The sequence below is a fragment of the Saimiri boliviensis genome, chromosome 17 (genome assembly GCF_048565385.1).
Source record: "Saimiri boliviensis isolate mSaiBol1 chromosome 17, mSaiBol1.pri, whole genome shotgun sequence".
NCBI lineage: Eukaryota > Metazoa > Chordata > Mammalia > Primates > Cebidae > Saimiri > Saimiri boliviensis.
Window position 1 is genome coordinate 55,785,404 of NC_133465.1, and position 20,252 is coordinate 55,805,655.

General features: G+C 42.9%; 1 protein-coding gene and 1 non-coding gene across 2 annotated transcripts in view; one reads left to right on the forward strand and one right to left on the reverse strand.

Moving 5' to 3' along the window:
• Window positions 1-20,252, reverse strand: part of PITPNC1 (phosphatidylinositol transfer protein cytoplasmic 1) — a 321,680-nt gene that overhangs the window by 291,658 nt on the left and 9,770 nt on the right. The gene's annotated exons all lie outside the window — the stretch shown is intronic.
• On the forward strand, window positions 1,244-1,349 carry LOC120367060 (small nucleolar RNA U13). The gene has a single exon (XR_005581559.2). It is a non-coding gene; the product is annotated as a small nucleolar RNA U13 (small nucleolar RNA).

Sequence of the window (20,252 nt, forward strand, 5' to 3'; positions counted from 1 at the left end):
AGCCTGGGTAACAAGAGCAAAACTCTATCCCCACACCTACCCCCACCAAAAAAAAAAAAAAAAAAAAAGGAATGATTTGTAGTTATATGCAGCAATCTCAGGATCAAAATGTTGAGTGAAAAAGAGCAAGCTTCAGACAATACAATGGGGTAAAATGTCTTTTCAACAAATGGTGCTGGGACGAATGGGTATCCAAATGAAAAAGAATGAATCTGCTGGACCCCTACCCTACACCATGTGCAAAAATTAATTCCAAATGGGCCAAAGACCTAAATGTAAGAGCTAAAACTATAAAACTCTTAGAAGAAAACAAAAGTATAAATCTTTGTGAGCTTGGATTCAGGAATGTTAATGTTAAACTAAGGCACAAGGAACTAAAAGAAAAAAAGAAAGCTGGTCTGAAGGTAGTGAGCTATCCCAATTGATTGTTCACACTGAGTTACAGATTGAACTCCTTGTTCTGTTATTTCCCCTTTTCTTACTACTGCATTTGACGAAAGGAAGGAAGGAAGGAAGGAAGGAAGGGAGGGAGGGAGGGAGGGAGGGAGGAGGGAGGGAAGGAAGGAAGGAAGGAAGGAAAAAGGAAGGGGAAAGGGAGGAGAGAAGAAGAGAGGGAGGGAAGAGAAAAAGAAAAAAGAAACGCTGAATTTCATCAAATTTTTTTTTTTTTTTGAGGCAGAGTCTCACTCTGTCGTCCAGGCTGTATTGCAGTGGCGAGATCTTGGCTCAGTGAAACCTCTGCCTCCCAGGTTCAAGAGATTCTCATGCCTCAGTCTCCAGAGTAGCTGGGATTACAGGCATGCACCACCATGCCTGGCTAATTTTTATATTTTCAGTAGAGACAAGGTTTTGCCATGTTGTCCAGGCTGATCTCAAATCCCTAACCTCAGGTGAGCCATTGTGCTCAGCCTGAACTTCACCGAAATTTAAAACTTTTGATCCTAGACCAGGCACCTATAATTCTAGCACTTTGGGAGGCTGAGGTGGGCAGATTGCCTGAGCTCAGGAGTTCAAGACCAGCCTGGGCAACATAATGAAACCCAGACTCTACTAAAAATACAAAAAAATTAGCTGGGCATGGTGGCAAATGCCTGCAATCCCAGCTACTGGGAGGCTGAGGCACGAGAATGGCTTGAACTAGGGAGGCGGAAGTTGTATTGAGCCAAGATCACATCACTGCACTCCAGCCTGGGAGACAGAGCAAGATTCCATTAAAATAAAATAAAATAAAATAAAACTTTTGATCCTTTTGTGGTTCACAAGCACAGTGATAGGGTTTTTACACTCCTGTGTGACACGTGCCTCTCTCTCAAACCTCATTACAACATCAGTACATTGCCTATCTGATGTAAAAAATAATTTATTTTGGCTGGGCGTGGTGGCTCACACCTGTAATACCAGCAACTCTGGGAGGCCCAGGAGGGTGGATCACCTGAGCTCAGGAGTTCAGGACCAGCCTAACCAACATGGCGAAACCCTGTCTCTACTAAAAATACAAAAATTAGCTGGGTGTGCTAGCACACACCTGTAATCCCAGCTACTTAGGAGGCTGAGGCAGGAGAATCACTTAAACCTGGGAGGCGGAAGTTGCAGTGAGCCGAGATCGTGTCACTGCACTCCAGCCTGGGCGACAGAGTGAGGCTCCGTCTCAAAAGATAGTGGTAATAATAATAATAATTTATTTTAGATTTTTAAATGGAAAACTTTTGTGTCTTAAATAAAGGTCACTACGAAAAAGTGAAAAGACAACCCACAGAATGGAAGAAAATTTTTGTAAATCAAATATCTGATGAGGGTCGAGCACTGAGGACATATAAGGAAGTTTTACAACTCAACAACAGAAGACATGTGCCCCACTGAAAGCCAGACAAAGGATTTCAACAGAAACGTCTTCAAAGGGGATATACAAATTGCCAGTAGATGCAGACTTCCAACATACTTAGTCATTAGGGAAATGCAAATGGAAACCACAATGAGATATCACTTTACACTGACTAGAATGGCTAGGACCAAAAAGAGAGTAAAGTGCTGGCCAGGAGGTAGAGAAATTGGAACCGTGGTCCGCTATAGGTGGGAATGTAAAATGGTGCAGGCACTGTGGAAAGGCTTGGCAGTTCCTCAAAAAGCTAAACATAGAATTACATATGACCCAGCAATTCCACCCCTAGGTATATATCCAAAAGAACCCAAAACAGGTGATTAAATAAAAGCTTGTATGTGCTGCACTGTAGCCTGGCCGACAGTGTGAGACTCTGCCTCAAAAAAAAAAAAAAAAAAAGCTTGTATGTGAGTGTTCATAGCAGCATTGTTCATAACGGCCAAAAAGTGGAAACGACCCAAACATCCAATAATATAAATGTTGCCTATCTGTACAATCAAATATTATTAAACCATAAGGCCAGGTGTGGTGGCTCACAACTGTAATCCCAGCACTTTAGGAGGCTGAGGTGGGCGGATCACTTGAGGCCAGGAGTTCGAGAAGAGCCTGGCCAACATGGTGAAACCCCAAGTCTACTAAAAATATAATTAGCCGGCTGTGGTGGCACACACCTGGAATCTCAGCTCCTTGGGAGGCTGAGGTGAGAGGATGGTCTGAACCGAGGAAGCGGATGTTGCAGTGGGCCAAGATTGCACCACTGCACTCCAGCCTGCGAGACAGAGAAAGACTTTATCTCAAAAAAAAATTTTATCTATAATTAAGCCATGAAAAGGAATGAGGTACTGCTTCATATTGCAACACAGACCTTTTATTAAACATTATGCTAAGCAAAATGAAGGCCACACATTGTATGATTTCATTTACAGGGAATGGCCAGATCGGCCAATCTGTAAGGATAGAAAGTACAGAATAGTAAGCTGCCAATGGTTGGGGAAATGGGGAAATAGGGAGTGACTGTCAACGGGTATGAGGTTTCTTTTGGGAATAGTGAAAATATTCTAGAATTGGCCAGGCAAGGTGACACACACCTGAAATCCAGCTACTCAGGAGGCTGACGCAGGAGAACTGATTGAGCCCAGGAGTTCAAGGCTATAGCGCGTGATGATCACGCCTGTGAAAAGCCACTGCACTTCAGCCCGGGCAACACAGCAAGACCCAACCTCCAAAAAAGGAAAAGAAAATGTTCTAGAATTGAATAGCTGTGATGGGCACATAACTTTAAGAATATACTAAAAACCAGGGATCTGTACATTTATGTAAAGGAATGTATTTTGTAACGTGAATTACATCCATTTGAAAATTTACTAGGAAAAAATAGCAAGTTATTAAAGACTAAATTCTCTATGAGGAAGGGTGTATGTTGACTATGGGCGAGGCACAGTGGCTCACACCTGTAATCCCAGCACTTTGGGAGGCCAAGGCAGGAGGATCACCTGAGCTCAGTAGTTCAAGACCAGCCTGGGCAACATGGCGAAATTTCATCTCCATAAATACAAAAAATTAGCCAGGTATGGTGGTGCACGCCTGTAATCCCAGCTACTCAGGAGGCTGAGGCAGGAGAATCTAGAACCACCAGGAGGTGGACCTTGCAGTGAGCCAAGATCACACCATGTGGCACTCTAGCCTGGGCAAAAGAGCAAGGCTCTGTCTCAAAAAAAAAAAAGAAAGAAAATGTTGATTAAACTCATAACATTCTACTTATTAAACTGGACAATAGATTTATGGGTAAATTGATTTATACCTGTGCAATATCCAATAAAAAATAAAAATTTTAAAACAGCAATATATTTTTCTTGTTTTTTTTTTTTTGAGACAGAGTTTTACTCTTGTTACCCAGGCTGGAGTGCAATGGCGCGATCTCGGCTCACCGCAACCTCTGCCTCCTGGGTTCAGGCAATTCTCCTGCCTCAGCCTCCTGAGTAGCTGGGATTACAGGCACACACCACCATGCCCAGCTAATTTTTTGTATTTTTAGTAGAGACGGGGTTTCACTGTGTTGACCAGGATGGTCTCGATCTCTTGACCTCGTGATCCACCCGCCTCCGCCTCCCAAAGTGCTGGGATTACAGGCATGAGCCACCACGCCCGGCCATTTTTCTTGTTTTTTAAGCTATGATCAACACAAAATTAAATCTGATTTTTTTTTTTTTTTTTTTTTTTTTTTTTTGAGACAGGGTCTTGCTCTGTCATCCAGGCTGGAGTACAGTGGTGCAATCATGGCTCACTGCAGCCTTAAACTCCCAGGCTCAAGTGATCCTCCCACCTCAGTCCCATTACAGTCATGAGCCACTGCGCCTGGCCCTAAATTTGAATTTTTTTTTTTTTTTTGAGATGGAGTCTCACTCTATTGCCCAGGCTGGAGTGCAGTGGCATGATCTCGGCTCACTGCAAACTTCACCTCCTGGTTTCAAGCAGTTCTCGTGCCTCAGGCTCCCAACTAGCTGGGATTATAGGCATACGCCATCATCCCCAGCTAATGTTTGTATCTTTAGTAGAAACGGGGTTTCACCATGTTGGCCAGGCTAGTCTCGAACTCCTGACCTTGGGTGATCTGCCCGCCTCAGCCTCCCAAAGTGCTGGACTTCTAGGCATGAGTCATCGTGCCTGGCCCTAAATCTGAATTTAAATGACCATAAGCTGGCAGTCAACCTCAACTAAGGAACCACCATGTGCAAAGCACTATAAAAGCTACTATAGGGAGTTTTAAAAGAGGCAGTAACAATCATAATCCAACAAGGAACCCATAATCTAAACCATACCTGGCCACTAGCTCCAGAAAGCCATAAACCAGCTTCCCCATTGAATAATCTTAGTCAAGCTTTTGTCACTCCCAGCAGCAGCTATTAGTTTAAGTGACTCATTTCATACAATTAAACAATTAAAATATTAAATACATTTTACTTTGCACTTCAAAAATGTATTTTGAAAATCTCTTTCATCTCCCTTTTATAAGTCTGCTTTTAAAGGACTCAGGATAGATGCAGGTTTAGAGCATGCTTGGTGAATTGTGAAGAACTTGTATACAAGGCTTAGTTTTTCACTTGAAGTCATGTATTTTTAAAGCCCTGACTTAAATGATATCTTTAGATTATCACACATTCTCATCTAGGCTCTATTACAGCTTAGTTTCTGAATATTCATATAATGACATCTTAAAGTGCCTGTTTGTAAGATACAATCTAGATAGACATAGAAGCTTTCTAAAAACAATCAAGATTTCCTTCAAGACTTATAATAGCTTGAAGGTAATCTAAAATTGTATCTATGTTTCCGGTTTTACCAAAGAATGGCAAATGCGAATGTTAACTTGAACCGTCCCTTTCCACTGAGAAGGTTCATATTCTTAATTTATATTACAGTTTTGGAGATATATGCTCCAGAAATGTTATCACTCCAGTAAATAATTCAGTAACATACTTCCATTTTAGGATATTTAGTATATTGATACAAATAACTTGATAATGAATTAATGTCAACTTCTCTTTGGTTGTACAAAACAATGGTGTTGCTAGAGAAGCTAATGGAATTTGTAGACAAAGAGCCCAGGGGTGTTGCTGTTATATATATACACATATATATATATATATATATATGTATGTATGTTTTTTTTTTTTTTCTTTTTTGAGATGGAGTCTGGCTCTGTCGCCCAGGCTGGGATGCAGTGGCACAATCTCAGCTCACTGCAACCTCCACCTCCCAGGTTCAAGTGATTCTCCTACCTCAGCCTCCCAAATAGCTGGGATTATAGGCACCTGCCACCATGCCCAGCTTATTTTTGCATTTTTAGTGGAGGCAGGGTTTCAGCATGTTGGTCATGCTGGTCTCCATCCTGACTTCAGGTGATCCACCCACCTCAGCCTCCCAAAGTGCTAGAATTACAGCCATGAGCCACCGCACCCAGCCAAGCCCAGGGTTTAAACCTAGATCTGCCATTAACAATCGGGGTACTTTGTCAAATCCTCTAAGCCTCAATTTCCACATCTGTAAAATGAAGATAATAGGATCCACCTTGGAGGATAACTGCAAACATGAAATGAGATGATTAACATACTGGGCCTAGCCCACTAGAATGTTCCATAAATGTTGGCCTTCTGTGTTTTCCTTTCCCCTTAAAGCAAAGCCTTGCTAAATAAATGTCCACATAGACACATATATAATTATAATTAAATGTTTATACAGTAAAAAAGTTGGCTTCACCATTTTCTAAATTTTCTCCTTTGCATACGAAATTATAATCTTAAACGGTTTCTCAAAATATCTAATGAGAACCTTAGTTTAAAAAAGTAAAACAAATGACAAAGTAGGAAATAATTCATTCTTAAGCTTATTAATATAATTAGGGGTTTCATTTCTACACCCAAATACCTACTGGTTTCTGCAACGAAGGAAAGCAGTCATGACTTAGGAGGTTTTTAAAAATTATTACTATTATTATTTTGGTAGAGATGGGGTCCCACTATGTTGCCCAGGCTAGCCTCAAACTCCTGGACTCAAGGGCTTGTTCCTGCCTTAGCCTCTTGGGAATACAGGCACAAGCCACTGTGCCTGGCCAGACCGATGTTTTATGATTTAGATGTTACTGAAAAGTCAGTGACTTAGAGAAATACACAAAGGCATGCTTATCGCATCTGCCACAAAGCTAAGAGGAAGGTTAATATAGATATAACAGAAGCAAGAATCAAAAACGTAGTCAGGCCGGGTGTAGTGGCTCACGCCTGTAATCCCAGCACTTTGGGAGGCCGAGGCAGGCGAATCATTTGAGGTCAGGAGTTCCAGGCCAGCCTGGCCAACATGGTGAAACCCCACCTCTACCAAAAATACAAAAATTAGCCGGGCGTGGTGGTGGGCACCTGTAATCCCAGCTACTCGGGAGGCTGAGGCAGGAGAATCACTTGAGCCTGGGAGGGGGAGGTTGCAGTGAACAGAGATTGTGCCATTGCACTCCAGACTAGGCGACAGAGTGAGACTCCATCTCAACAAACAAACAAAGAAACAAACAATAAGAACAAAAAAACGTGCTCCAACTTGAAACTAGTGGATGCCATTCATTGCATTTGTTTCAAAGAGCTGTGGTTATGGTTGCTGTGGTATGGCTGCTTGTTCTTTTGTTTTGTTTTGTTTTTGAGACGGAGCCCTGCTCTATCGCCCAGGCTGGAGTGCAGTGGCTCAGTCTCAGCTCACTGCAACCTCCACCTCCTGAGTTCAAGCGATTCTCCTGCATCAGCCTCCAGAGTAGCTGGAACTACAGGTGCGTGCCACTACGCCCAGGCTAATTTTTTTGTATTTGTAGTAGAGACAGGGTTTCACTGTGTTAGCCAGGATGGTCTGATCTCCTGACCTCGTGATCCGCCCACTTCGGCCTCCCAAAGCGCTGGGATTGCAGGCCTGAGCCACCTTGCCAGGACGGCTGCTTGTTTTCGGCAGAACAAATACCCACAGGTTAAGAAATGGGGGAGGAGCCGGGGGAAATGTCAGGAAACGGGGGAGGGGCGGCGCAGAGAAGACCAAGTGTAGCTGACCACCTTGTCAGAAGCAGCAAGCAGTTCGATGCAGCTGCTGCAAATGACGGGGCTAGTGTTAAAGCTAAGACTCCAGTGATTTCAGCACTGGTCCTCCGGCATCTAAGATCAGTAAATAACGGCCCATGGGCCAAGGGCCACCCACAACCTGTTTTTGTACGCCTCTCCAACTACAGATGGGTTTTGCATTTTTAAATGGTTTGGGAAAAAAAATCAAAAGGCACATTATATTTCATGGCATGTGAAAATTTTACGAAATTCAAATTTCAGTGTCCACTAATAAACTGTGACTGGAACACAGCCATGCCTACTCATTTATGTGTTGCCTATGCCTGCCTTCAGGTTACAAGGTCAGAATTGAGTCGTTGCAACCGAGACCTTACGGCTTGCAAGCCTGAAGTATTGCTGTCTGGCCGTTTGCTTAAAAAGTTGGTTGACCTCTGCTCTAAAGCATTGTGTTCAATATTGTCTAAAGGACAGTCACAAAGAGGAACCACAGGAATGGTGAGGGAGGCCAAAGCATTTCATAAATTGATTCTCTGAAGGAATTGAGAGTAATAAGCCAGCGGAAGAGAAGATCAAAGGATAACATTACAGATTTCTTTAAATTTTTAAAGAGTCAGCATGTGGAAGGGGCTGGTGTTTGTGTCATTATGGTGGTACAAACGATCCTGAAATCTGCAAGGAGTCAGGTATCAACTAAACATGAGAAAGCATCTTCCAACAAATCAAAGCGGAAAATCGTAGTGGTTATATTATTACCAAAAGAGCCCACACCCAAGCGATGGCTGGTATTAAGCCCAGAGGCAAGATGACTGCCACCCAAGATTATTGTAGGAAGGACTCTTAACAGTGGGTAGGAAGTTAAACTGGTTTAATACTCAGGTTCTTTCTATGATTTCATCTTAAAATAAAGAAAATTGGCCAGGCGTGGTGGCTCATGCCTGTAATCCCAGCACCTTAGGAGGCCGAGGTGGATGGATCACTTGAGGTCAGGAGTTCGAGACCAGCCTGGTTAACATGGTGAAACACCATTTCTACTAAAAATACAAAAATTAGCTGGGTGTGGTGGCACCTGCTTGTAATCCCAGCTACTCAGGAGGCTGAGGCAGGGGATCGCTTGAACTTGGGAGGCAGAGGTTGCAGTGATATACTGAGCCGAGATTGCGCCACTGCACTCCAGCCTGGGTGACATGACAGAGTGAGACTACATCTAAAAAAAAAAAAAAAAAGAAAAAAAAGAAAGAAAGAAAAGAAAAAAAACAGAAAGAAAACAATCATAATTGGCAGGCGAAAGCATAGCAATTTCTGCTACCACATTCGCTAAGAATTAGACCCTACAGGGAAATCTACTTTTATTGTATATTTATATATGTATTTTATTATATATAGTTATATATAATAAACATATATCAATTAAAATGGGCATGTTAAAAGGAGGCCTTTAATTTACATAGAGTACATCAGCTATAATAAGAATCACATTAGGAAAAGAATGCTTATTTTTAGAAAGAGGACTCCGGTTACACAAAACACGGAAAGGACATTCACTGCTAAATAAAATGAGCTGAAATCTTTCCTTGTGTTACTACAGGAAATCAGCATGGCACTACTTGAAAGAGGAAAAAAGTCTATATATAAAACGGAAAGGGGGAGGAATGCGTTTAAGCAAAAAAATCATGCTAAACTATAAACTACAGTTAAGGGCACAGTCGTGTGACTTATTTGCACCAGATTTATTCACAAAATAGTTTTACAAATGACTTCCCAAAGCACAGCCACCTGTTAGGCTGTTATTTTGGCCTATTTCCAATGGCAATCTTGTCACCCGAGCAAGAGACACACCACCATAGCAACATAAACATCAGGGTGCTGGAGAATGAAATTTACAGTAGCAATTTATAGCCCCTGCAGGGCTGGAAATAAACTAATCTTTAAGCCTTTATGGCTATGACACAACATTCCCACTGGGTAAACTTAGATCCTGTGGACACTTCAGGATTTCCCATAGGCCATTTGGAAAGCAGAGACTCCAAAATACCTTACAATTTTAGGATCCCACTAAAATAAAGGCATTTAAATGTGAGACAGTATCTAGCCCAGCATGATCATCAGGTGTTTTGACACCCCCCCACAAATGGACAATGATCATGATCTTTTGTATTTCCAGAGTAGGCTCCATATTACATGAGATTAGCCCCTAATACAAGCCAAAAGAGGGGCATTTAACAGTTGAGAAAATAAACAGGTAAGGCCCAGGAAAATGAGTCTTTCTCAATCAAATCATGGATATCACACAGCAAAGACTGACTAGGTCTTCTGTGTCCACACTCTTCCACAGTATTGCACCAACCTCAACCAGAAACCCCAGCTCCGAGCAACTTACAGGTACCTTGGCTCAGGGAGATAAAATGCAAAGACGTGTCATCAAATGAAAGGGTAAAAATGAAAGAAAAATCAAGTTTGAAAGCGACCACGCCTCTTTTCAGGGGTACGTTTTTGCATTGTTGGAATTTGCCATTGGATATTGGAATACATTCTTAAATAAATGTGGTTATGTTATACATCATTTTCATACACATTTCTTGCTTTTTTTTGCTAATGACTTATTACTTGCTGTTTATTTTATATTTATTTTAGACTATGGAAATGATGTTACACAAAAAGCAAATTTGAGCAATTTTCTTATTTGAGTTCAAAATGGGTCATAAAGCAGTAGAGACATCAACATCAACAATGCATTTAGCCCAGGAACAGTGCAGTGGTGGTTCAAGAACTTTTTCAAAGGAGACAAGAGCCTCGAAGATGAGGCGCGTAGTGGCTGGCCATTGAAAGTTGACAACGACCAATTGAGAACAATCAACAAAGCTGATCCTCTGCTGGGTGTGGTGGCTCACACTTGTAATCCCAGCTCTTTGGGAGGCTGAAGTGGGCAGATCATGAGGTCAAGAGTTCGAGACTAGCCTGGCTAACACAGTAAAACCCCCGTCTCTACTAAAAATACAAAAATTAGCTGGGCGTGGTGGTGTGTGCCTATAATTCCAGCTACTCAGGAGGCTGAGGCAGGAGAATCGCTTGAACCTGGGAGGCGGAAGTTGCAGCGAGCTGAGATTGCACCATGGCACTCCAGCCTGGGCCGTAGAATGAAGCTCCATCTCAAAAAACAAACAAACGCCGGGCGCGGTGGCTCAAGCCTGTAATCCCAGCACATTGGGAGGCCGAGGCGGGTGGATCACGAGGTCGAGAGATCGAGACCATCCTGGTCAACATGGTGAAACCCCGTCTCTACTAAAAATACAAAAAAGTAGCTGGGCATGGTGACGCTTGCCTGTAATCCCAGCTACTCAGGAGGCTGAGGCAGGAGAATTGCCTGAACCCAGGAGGCGGAGGTTGCGGTGAGCCGAGATCGCGCCATTGCACTCCAGCCTGGGTAACAAGAGCGAAACCCCACCTCAAAAAAAGAAAAAAAAAGAAAAAAAGCCGATCCTCTTACAACTACGCAAGAAGTTGCCAAAGAACTCAACGTCGAGCATTCTGTGGTTATTCGAAATTTGAAGCAAATCAGAAAGGTGAGAAAGCTGGATAAGCGGGTGCCTCATGAGCTGAGAGAAAATCAAAACAACTGTCGTTTTGAAGCGTTGTCTTCTCTTATTCTGTGCAACAACAATGAACCATTACTCCATCGGATTGTGATGTGCAATGAAAAGTAGACTTTATGACAACTGGCGAAAATCAGCTCAGTGGTTGGACTGAAAAGAAAATCCAAAGCCCTTCCCAGAGCCAAATTTGTACCAAAAAAAGATCACGGTCACTGTTTGGTGGTCTGCTGCTGGTCTGATCCACTACAGCTTTCTGAATCCCAGCAACACCATTACAGCTGAGACATATGCTCAGCAAATCAATGAGATACACCAAAAACTGTGACTCTGCAGCCGGCACTTGTCAACAGAAGGGGACCAATTCTTCACAACAACACCCAACCGCATGTCACGCAACCAGCACCTAGAAAGTTGAACCAATTGGGCTACAGAGTTTTGCCTCATCCACCACATTCACCTGACCTCTTGCTAACTGGCTACCACTTCTTCAAGTATCTCGACAACTTTTTGTAGGGAAAATGCTTCCACAACCAGCAGGATGCCGAAAACGCTTTCCAAGAGTCTGTTGAATCCCAAAGCAAGGATTTTTACATTACAGGAAAAAAAAATAAGACTTATTTCTCATTGGCGAAAATGTGTTGATTTTAATAGTTCTTATTTTGATTAACAAAGATGTGTTTGAGCCTAGTTACAATGATTTAAAATTCATGGTCCGAAACCACAGTCAGTTTTGCACCAATACTTGCTGTTGGGGGGCGGCAATTACCAGGACTCAAAAAGTGAACACTTTTAAGTATTGGTGCAAAAGCAAGTGGTCAGCTGTGGCCAGATTTGCAATTCAAAAAGATCCAAGAAAAGCAGAAAGCAGCCGGGCGTGGTAACTCACACCTGTAATCCCAGCACTTTGAGAGGCCGAGGCAGGCAGATCACAAGGTCAGGAGTTCGAGACCAGCCTGGCCAATATGGTGAAACCCTGTCTTTACTAAAAATACAAAAATTAGCTGGGCATGGTGGCATGTGCATGTAGTCTCAACTACTGGGGAGGCTGAAGCAGAAGAATTGTTTGAACCCAGGAGGCAGAGGTTGCGGTGAGCCGAGACTGTGCCACTGCACTCCAGCCTGGGCGACGGGGCGAGACTCCATCTCAAAAAACAACAAAAAAAGAAAAGCCGAAAGCAAGTTGAACATCTGACTGGAGATGAGACACACCCAAACCTGTGTCTTGAGATGGCTGCAAAGTCTTCTGGTCTCAGCCAGGGTGAGCAGGTTTTACCCCAGCCTGTGATTTTGAGAGATGTCCAGGGCAGATCCTAAGCTCAGCAGAAAGCAACATAAGCTTGGACCACAGCCCTATAATCCAATCCATTAACCCTGACTTAATTTCTCCACTCTATCTTTTTACTTCGTTCTTTACTTTTCTCAAGAAAAGAGGCCTGGAGGACCCTTGGGTCATTTCCTTCTTGAGATCTACAGAACAGATTGTTGGCCAGGACAGCCCTGAGGTGGCCATTCTGGAGACGAAAAATACGTGAACCTATGATGAAGCTTCTGTGATACCAGGGATCTGGCTGCTTTTGATCTAAGAACCAGTACTGAACTCCCTCACCAGGCATGGTGGCAGGTGCCTGAAATCCCAGCTACTTGGGAGGCTAAGGCAGGGAATTGCTTGAACCTGGGAGGCAGAGGTTGCAGTGGGTGAGCTGAGATCATGCCACTGCACTCCAGCCTGGGCGACAAAATGACACTCTGTTTCAAAAATTAATAAATAAATAAAAATAAAAAAATAAGATGTTTTTTGACAAAGATAACCAAAATTTAAAAGAAACAGCTCCTAGAGAACAGGGTCAAAAGGCTGAGCACCTACATAAATAATGGCTAACATTAAATATACTTAACCCTTCAAAAGTGTTTTTCTTGAAAAGGCTTAAGGGGATTATTCCCCTTGGACCCCTAATAGCCTAATTACCTCAAAAACACACATACACACACCACCACCCTCAAGCTCCTTTTCAGCCAAATTTGGGCAAAAAAATAAATAAATAAATCTCAAAGTCTGCCTATGTCTGCAGTATTATAAGTCATACTGCTGAAAAACATAATTACACTCAGCTGTGTCCAAGTTTCCGTCAAACACGATCCAAAAGAGGTGGATTAAGATTAAGGCATGAATCTAAAGATTTTTCATTTTGAACATGATGCGTCTTCATGAGCAGCAAAAACATATTATCAAAAAATGAGCCTCTACCATGGCCTTCAATAGCCCAGGGTTTGAGTCTCTAGCCTGCATGGTACAATCTGAATGCCAATGACTAAATGCAATTCTAGTTACCAAACTCCTGGCACTTGAGCGGGGGGCAAAAGTAAATAACCACATTTATATCTTTAAACCTGTCTTATTTTCACAGCATTTTGTTTTGTTTTGTTCGTTTGTTTGTTTGTTTTTAAATAGAAACAGGGTTTCGCCAAGTTGATCAGGCTGGTTTCGAACTCCTGACCTTGTGATCTGCCTGCCTCGGGCTCCCAAAATGCTGAGATTACAGGCATGAGCCACCATGCCCAGCCCACAGCGTTTTTAAGTATTTAGAACAACCACTCTCATCCACTGCATCACTTTTATGGAGGATGATGATTCATGTGGGATGTAAGGGTCACATCAGTCTTTTCATCAGCACCAACATTGCCATTATTATTTCAAGTCAGGGAAAACTCAGCAAAATGATCCTGATGAAGGGCCACACCACCAGAGCACAAACTATAGGAAATTTACACATTTCAGAAGACGCGCCCATCGACTCGAGCGCAAACTTCTCTAGTGATAATCCTCATCTTCAAAACAACCTGTCCAGGCCGGGTGTGGTGGTTCTTACCTGTAATCTCAGCACTTTGGGAGGCCAAGGCAGGAGATTGCTTGAGGCCAGGAGTTCAAGACCAGCCTGAGTAATGTAACAAGACACCTCCCTGCCCATCTCTACAAAAATGCAAAATTAGCCAGACATGGTGGTGCAGGCCTGTTGTCCTGGCTACTCAGGAAGATAGAGTGAGCCAGGGAATGTGAGGTTACCATGAGTCATGATGGTGTCACTATACTCCAACCTGGGCAACAGAGCAAGATCCTAGCTCTTAAAGAAAAACAAAAAACAAAAGACTTGTCCAGATAAGCAGGTGATTGTAGATCTCTTTTCTCAGGCATCTATCCAGTGATGTTTTTCTACTTTAATTGCTAATTACCAGTTTAATAAGAGCATTGTTTACTATACATTTTTAAATATATACATAAATAGATATGGGGTCTCTCACTATGTTGCCCATGCTCACACTGGTCTCAAACTCCTAGGCTCAAGCGATCCTCCCTCCTTGACCTCCTAAAGTGCTGGGATTACAGGCATGAGCACCAAGACTGGCCTTCTGTAACCTTTGTGGTGTAATTGTATAATGTTTTGGTAACATTAAGGGTTTAAGAAACATCTTTTGTCCCTCGTAGAAAAATGCTTCTCGGATTGAAACTCTGAAAAATTAACATTTTTCTAGATATTTTTTTGGACAGTGTCCATGACAAACTGCTCCTTGAAAGTGGCAGGACCATCGTACCACAAAATCTAGTAAAGCCCAGGTCACTGGGTACAGCAAGCTGAAAGCTCTGTTTTTAGACATCACTAAGAGAATTGACAAGAATGAAATGTTACACAGTTAACTTATTCATAAGCCATTACACTGCATTAAGTTATATTTTTCTCTTGAGTTAAACATTTCTAAAATCCCAAAAACTAAGCTAACATTTTAACTAGTCTTCCTTACTCAGAAAAGGGGTATAAATAATATCTATTTCTACCTGCCACAGCACTGCCTTTAGTCAAATATTCTGTCTTCTGCCTTAAAAGAAAACTAGTCAGTGCCGACCCTGCTTGTTTGAAATGCATCTAAAATCAGTATTTTTCTGCCTTAGTAATTCTGTTAAATGATGATACAGTAATATTTCTAAATTAAAGTTGCCAAGTACGTCGCTTGCTGCAAAGGTGAAGGTCACTAACTGAGTCAGTAATGCTACCCACATACAGATATGGGTCCATATTGTCATTTTCTTCCTTTAACAGGGGGCAGAATTCAGAAAAAATTCTAGTTAGCTCTCATTAAAGTTGATTGGGTTTGTTTCAAGAAATGATGAATGAGTTTAATGATAAGTAATATAACCAATTAAAAAAAAAAAAAAAACCTGACCAGATGCCTAGGGTAGTCAAATTCACAGAGACAGAAAGTAGCATGGTGGTTGCCAGGGGCTTTGGGTTGGAGAAATAGGGATTTAGGGTTTAATGGATACAGGGTTTCAATTTTGCAAGATGCAAACGGTTCTGCAGATGGGTAGTGGTGATTGCTGGACAGCAATGTAAATGTACCTAATGCTACTGAAACTGTATACTCAGAAAGGGTTAAGATGGCAAACTTTGCGTCATGTGTATTTTAACACATTTTTCTTTTATTATTATTATTTTTTTCCTTTTTTGTTTGTTGTTGTTGTTGAGGTGGAGTCTTGCTCTGGAGCCCAGGTTGGAGTGCAATGGCACGATCTCCAGTCACTGAAACCTCTGCCTCCTGGATTCAAGCAATTCTCCTGCCTCAGCCTCCTGAGTAGCTGGGATTACAGGTGTGCGCCACCACACCCAGCTAACATTTTTGTATTTTTTAGTAGAAACAGGGTTTCACCACGTTGGCCAGGCTGGTTTCCAACTCCTGACCTCAAGTAATCCACCTGCCTTGACTTCCCAAAGTGCTAGGATTACAGGCGTAAGCCACCATGCCCGGCCATTTTAACACATTTTTTAAAAAACAATAAACATTAGGCCAGGTGTAGTGGCTCACGCCTGTAATCCCGGCACTTTGGGAAGCCGAGGTGGGCGGATCACGAGGTGAAGAAATCGAGACCATCCTGGCTAACATGGTGAAACCCTGTCTCTACTAAATCATACAAAAATTAGCTGGGCATGGTGGCGAGCACCTGTAGTCCCAGCTACTTGGGAGGCTGAGGCAGGAGAATTGCTTGAACCCAGGAGGCGGAGATTGCAGTGAGCCAAGATTGAGCCACTGCACTCCAACCTAGTGCCTGGCAACAGAGCAAGACTCCGTCTCAAAAAAAAAAACAATAAACATTAGTAATAAACTGACCAGGATATACACATCCAATTAAATGCAGTCCCGTTCAAATAGTGTCCTTTTAGGTAACAACATATTTATTTCAATAGTGTTGATACAAACCAAAACATTTCTGAATCTCCCTTGCAGGAACTTAAGGCAGGTTTTGGGGTGAGTTTTTTTTTAATTTTTAACATTCTTTATCATTTTGAATTTTGAAAAGTCTTTTAGAGTTCCATTTTCAAAATAATAACCATGTTAAATCTTAAAATATTTATTTCAGCTAGACGCAGTGGCTCACACCTATAATCCCAGCACTTTGGGAGGCCAAGGCCAGCAGATCACTTGAACTCACGAGTTTGAGACAAGCCTGGGCAACATGGTGAGACCTGGTCTCTTAAAAAAAATTATTTTAGTCCACATGCAGTGTGACTATAAAAGAATAATGTTAATCTGCCTGTGTAGCTTAGAAACTGGATCTGGAGGCACTACTAAGTAAAAGTGAGCAGGGGGTTTCCAAGGCACAGGCATCTCAGATGGAAGGGTAAATTCGTAACTCTGAATAGTACATTCTGATCATTTTTAATACCTTCCAATTTGCTTACCTCCACCTGAAGAATTTTAAGTCTTCAACAAAATGTGCCAAAGACATGGTGCCGCTTGTCTGTTCCCATCATTTTCAGATACTAATTTTGAGAAACTCACAGGTGCTCATGAGCTAACATCTCTGCTGATGATGCCTAGGAAAGCCGAAGGTTTTTACTGTCATCAAAAGGAATAATTTCCAAGAGTGCAGGGGTGGTTCTCTTTTTACAGCACTACAAAAGGTATTTTCAAAGAGGAATATGATTCATTTATTAGAGTTAAAATGCAGAATGTCACTTGGTTTAATACTTGGGTAAAATTGATCATTTGATGGGAGATAAAATTTCTGGGCCACTCTCTTCTCTTACTGGGACAGAACATCACCTTTCCCTAATTATTTCCTTTCATAATCCTGAAGCGTTATTTAATCTCTAAGAAATTGGATTTTTTTTGGCCGGGCATGGCGGCTCACTCCTGTAATCCCAACACTATGGGAGGCCAAAGTGAGCAGATCAACTGAGGTCAGGGATTTGAGACCAGCCTGGCCAACATAGTGAAACTCTGTCTCTACTAAAAGCATAAAAATTAGCCAGCCCAGTGGTAGGTACCTGAAATCTCAGCTACTTGGGAGGCTGAGGCAGGAGAATCACTTGAAACTGGAAGGCAGAGGTTGCAGTGAGCTGAGATCGCGCCACTGCACGCCAGCCTGGGCAACAGAGTAAGACTCCATTTCACAAATATATAAATACATAGTTATTTTCAATATAAAAACACACAGACTGATGCTCAGAAACACCTGGATGTGCCTTAATACAGCGAATATAATCAGAACTGAGTGTGTGTGTGTGTGTGTGTGTGTGTGTGTGTGTGTGTAAAATGACATGGGAAACAGTCTTTGGAGATTAGTGGCTTAGATTAGGTACTTAAACAACATTATTAAAGGCTATCATCAAATTACATTTGTTTGTCCAATCTTATTTCTCTGGGTGATTCAGTCTAGAAAAGAAACAACACCCTAAAGATCGTCAGATATGATGCGAAAGGAATTAAAGAATGATGATTTTTTTCTTTGCTCAGGAATAAACAGGAATTCTAAAAAGCTAAACTTCACCCAAACTTAAAAAGATAAAGAAAAAAGGCTGGGCGTGGTGGCTCAGGCCTGTAATCCCAGCAGTTTGGGAGGCCAAGGTGGGCGGATCACGAGGTCAAGAGATCGAGACTATCCTGGCCAACATGGTGAAACCCTGTCTCTAAAAAACAAAAACAAAACAAAAATGCCACAAGCTAAAAAAAAGTCGTTAGATCAATCTGACCAAGAAGTTACGTTGGCCACATGTTTAGATGCGTGAGTCGACTTCCACTAACGTCCGATGGGGAGTTTTAAGAGAGGCCCCTTTTGTCAAAATGCTGGGAAATGAAAGAATGAGTCACTTTATTGCTTGATGTCAAAATCTTGGTGAGCTCTGGTTCAGTATTTCTAAGTCAACAAACAGTCTTGTAAAACGTGGCTCAGGCAGTCAGCCAGGAAGTGGTTGGTGACCCCAAACTCCTTCCTCCACTATGGTTTGCAAAGCCGGTGGCCAAGACAGTGTGTCCCCTGCAGTGGGGCTCTCCTCTAGCAAATGCCACCTGGGAGATTTGCCCAGCAAAACCTGGTGTGATTTTTGCCATCCTAGACAGACACTGTTGAGATGGGGTTTAAATAGCCAGTTAGCCACCCTCAGAATAAAGCCCTTGATGGGAAGAAGGCTTAAGGACATCTGCCAGACATACAAAGGACTTATGTGCCATGTGGAACCATCTCCTCCTGAATGTGTATTCTGGGATTTATTCTGCTAACATGTGATTTCCATTCAATGCTCACAGAAAGCAGAGACATGCACCTGGAGTCAGAGCCAGAACAATCCTGGGTTCCTCCCAGAGCTGGTTCTTCCACTCATGATAGCCACAGCCGCCATCGCCTTGTAGGGACTCCTAAGGATCCTTAGCTCTGACAAGGAAGGCTCCCCGGACCCCTGCAGCCCTGTAGCTGGCCTTAGGGCCGCTATTCAAGCCATGATTACTCTTTTCCCTCTAAGGATCATGTCCTGACCTAAACTGCAGTCATTCTGGCCCAAATCTGGCAGATTGTTTTCCCACACTGCTGCAGAAGAGAACTTCCTTCCCTGGAAGGCTGTCTAAATTCAAGACAACCAGTGCCATCTCCTTAAGGACGGGGACGGGTAACCTTTCCATTTACGCAGAATTCAAATTCAGCACTCTCTGCCTCTCAATGGAGTGCTCGCTCGCTCTCTCTCTCTCTCTCTCTCTCTCTCTCTCTCTCTGAACATGGGTATCTATTCTGCTCCAACAAATCTGTAAGCACTTTTCTTTCTGAAAAACAACTTGATTGAGATGTACTTTACATACCAATTCAGTGATTCCTGGTACACTTACAGAGCTGTGCAACCATGGCCATCATCTATTTTTAAATGGCAATAAAACCTCTCTAGTGTCCTCAGGCCTAGGAGTTCCAAGAGGGCAGGGATCTACCTGCCTTGTTAGCCACTCCAGGCCCAGCACCTGGCACAGAGCAGGAAGTTCAATACAGTATCTGTGAATGGATGGTGTCCTGGCGTCAGTCTGCAACTTCCATAGCCCTGTTTTCCAGATTCAAGAAATTACTACTTCTCTCTTCCACTGGAAACTGGATTCAACTAATACCCCTAAGAGAAGCAGAATGGTCTTCCAGCTTCCCACTGTCTGGTGAGCCCGTTTGGAAAAGAGTTGAGAAGTGAGAGACAGCAAGTCGGAGAGATCTGAAGTTGCAGTAGAAGCTCTCCCGCTGGACTTGCAAGAGCAAACTGCCATGTTGTGGAGAGGGCCACATGGCAGGACATGGCAGGTGGCCTCCAGGAGCCAGCCTCTAACTGATAGACTGCAAGGAACTGCGTTCTGATGCTGCCAACAATGATGTGAGCCCTGAAGACAGCTCCAAGCTCCAGAAAGAAAGGCAGGCTGGCCGACACCTTGACATCAGCCTTATGAGACCCTGAGCAGAGAATCCAGCCATGCCACACCCAGACTTCTGAGCTACAGAATTTGTGCGTTAATAAATGTGTGTTGTTTTAAGCCACTGAGTTTGTGATCTTTGTAACACAGCAATAGAAAACTAACATACGGCCAGGCACAGTGGCTCACTTTGGGAGGCCGAAGTGGGCGGATCATCTGAGGTCAAGAGTTCAAGACCAGCCTGGCCAACACGGTGAGATCTCCATCTCCACTAAAAAACCAAAAATTTCCCAGGTGTGGTGGTGCACGCCTGTAGTCCCAGCTACTAGGGAGGCTGAGGTGGGAGGATTGCTTAAACCTGAGAGGCAGAGGTTGTAGTGAGCTGAGATCATGCCACTGCACTCCAGCCTGGGTGACAGTGCAAGACTATGTCTCAAACAAAAAAAAAGAGATCAGGCGTGGTGGCTCACCCCTGTAACCCCAGCACTTTGGGAG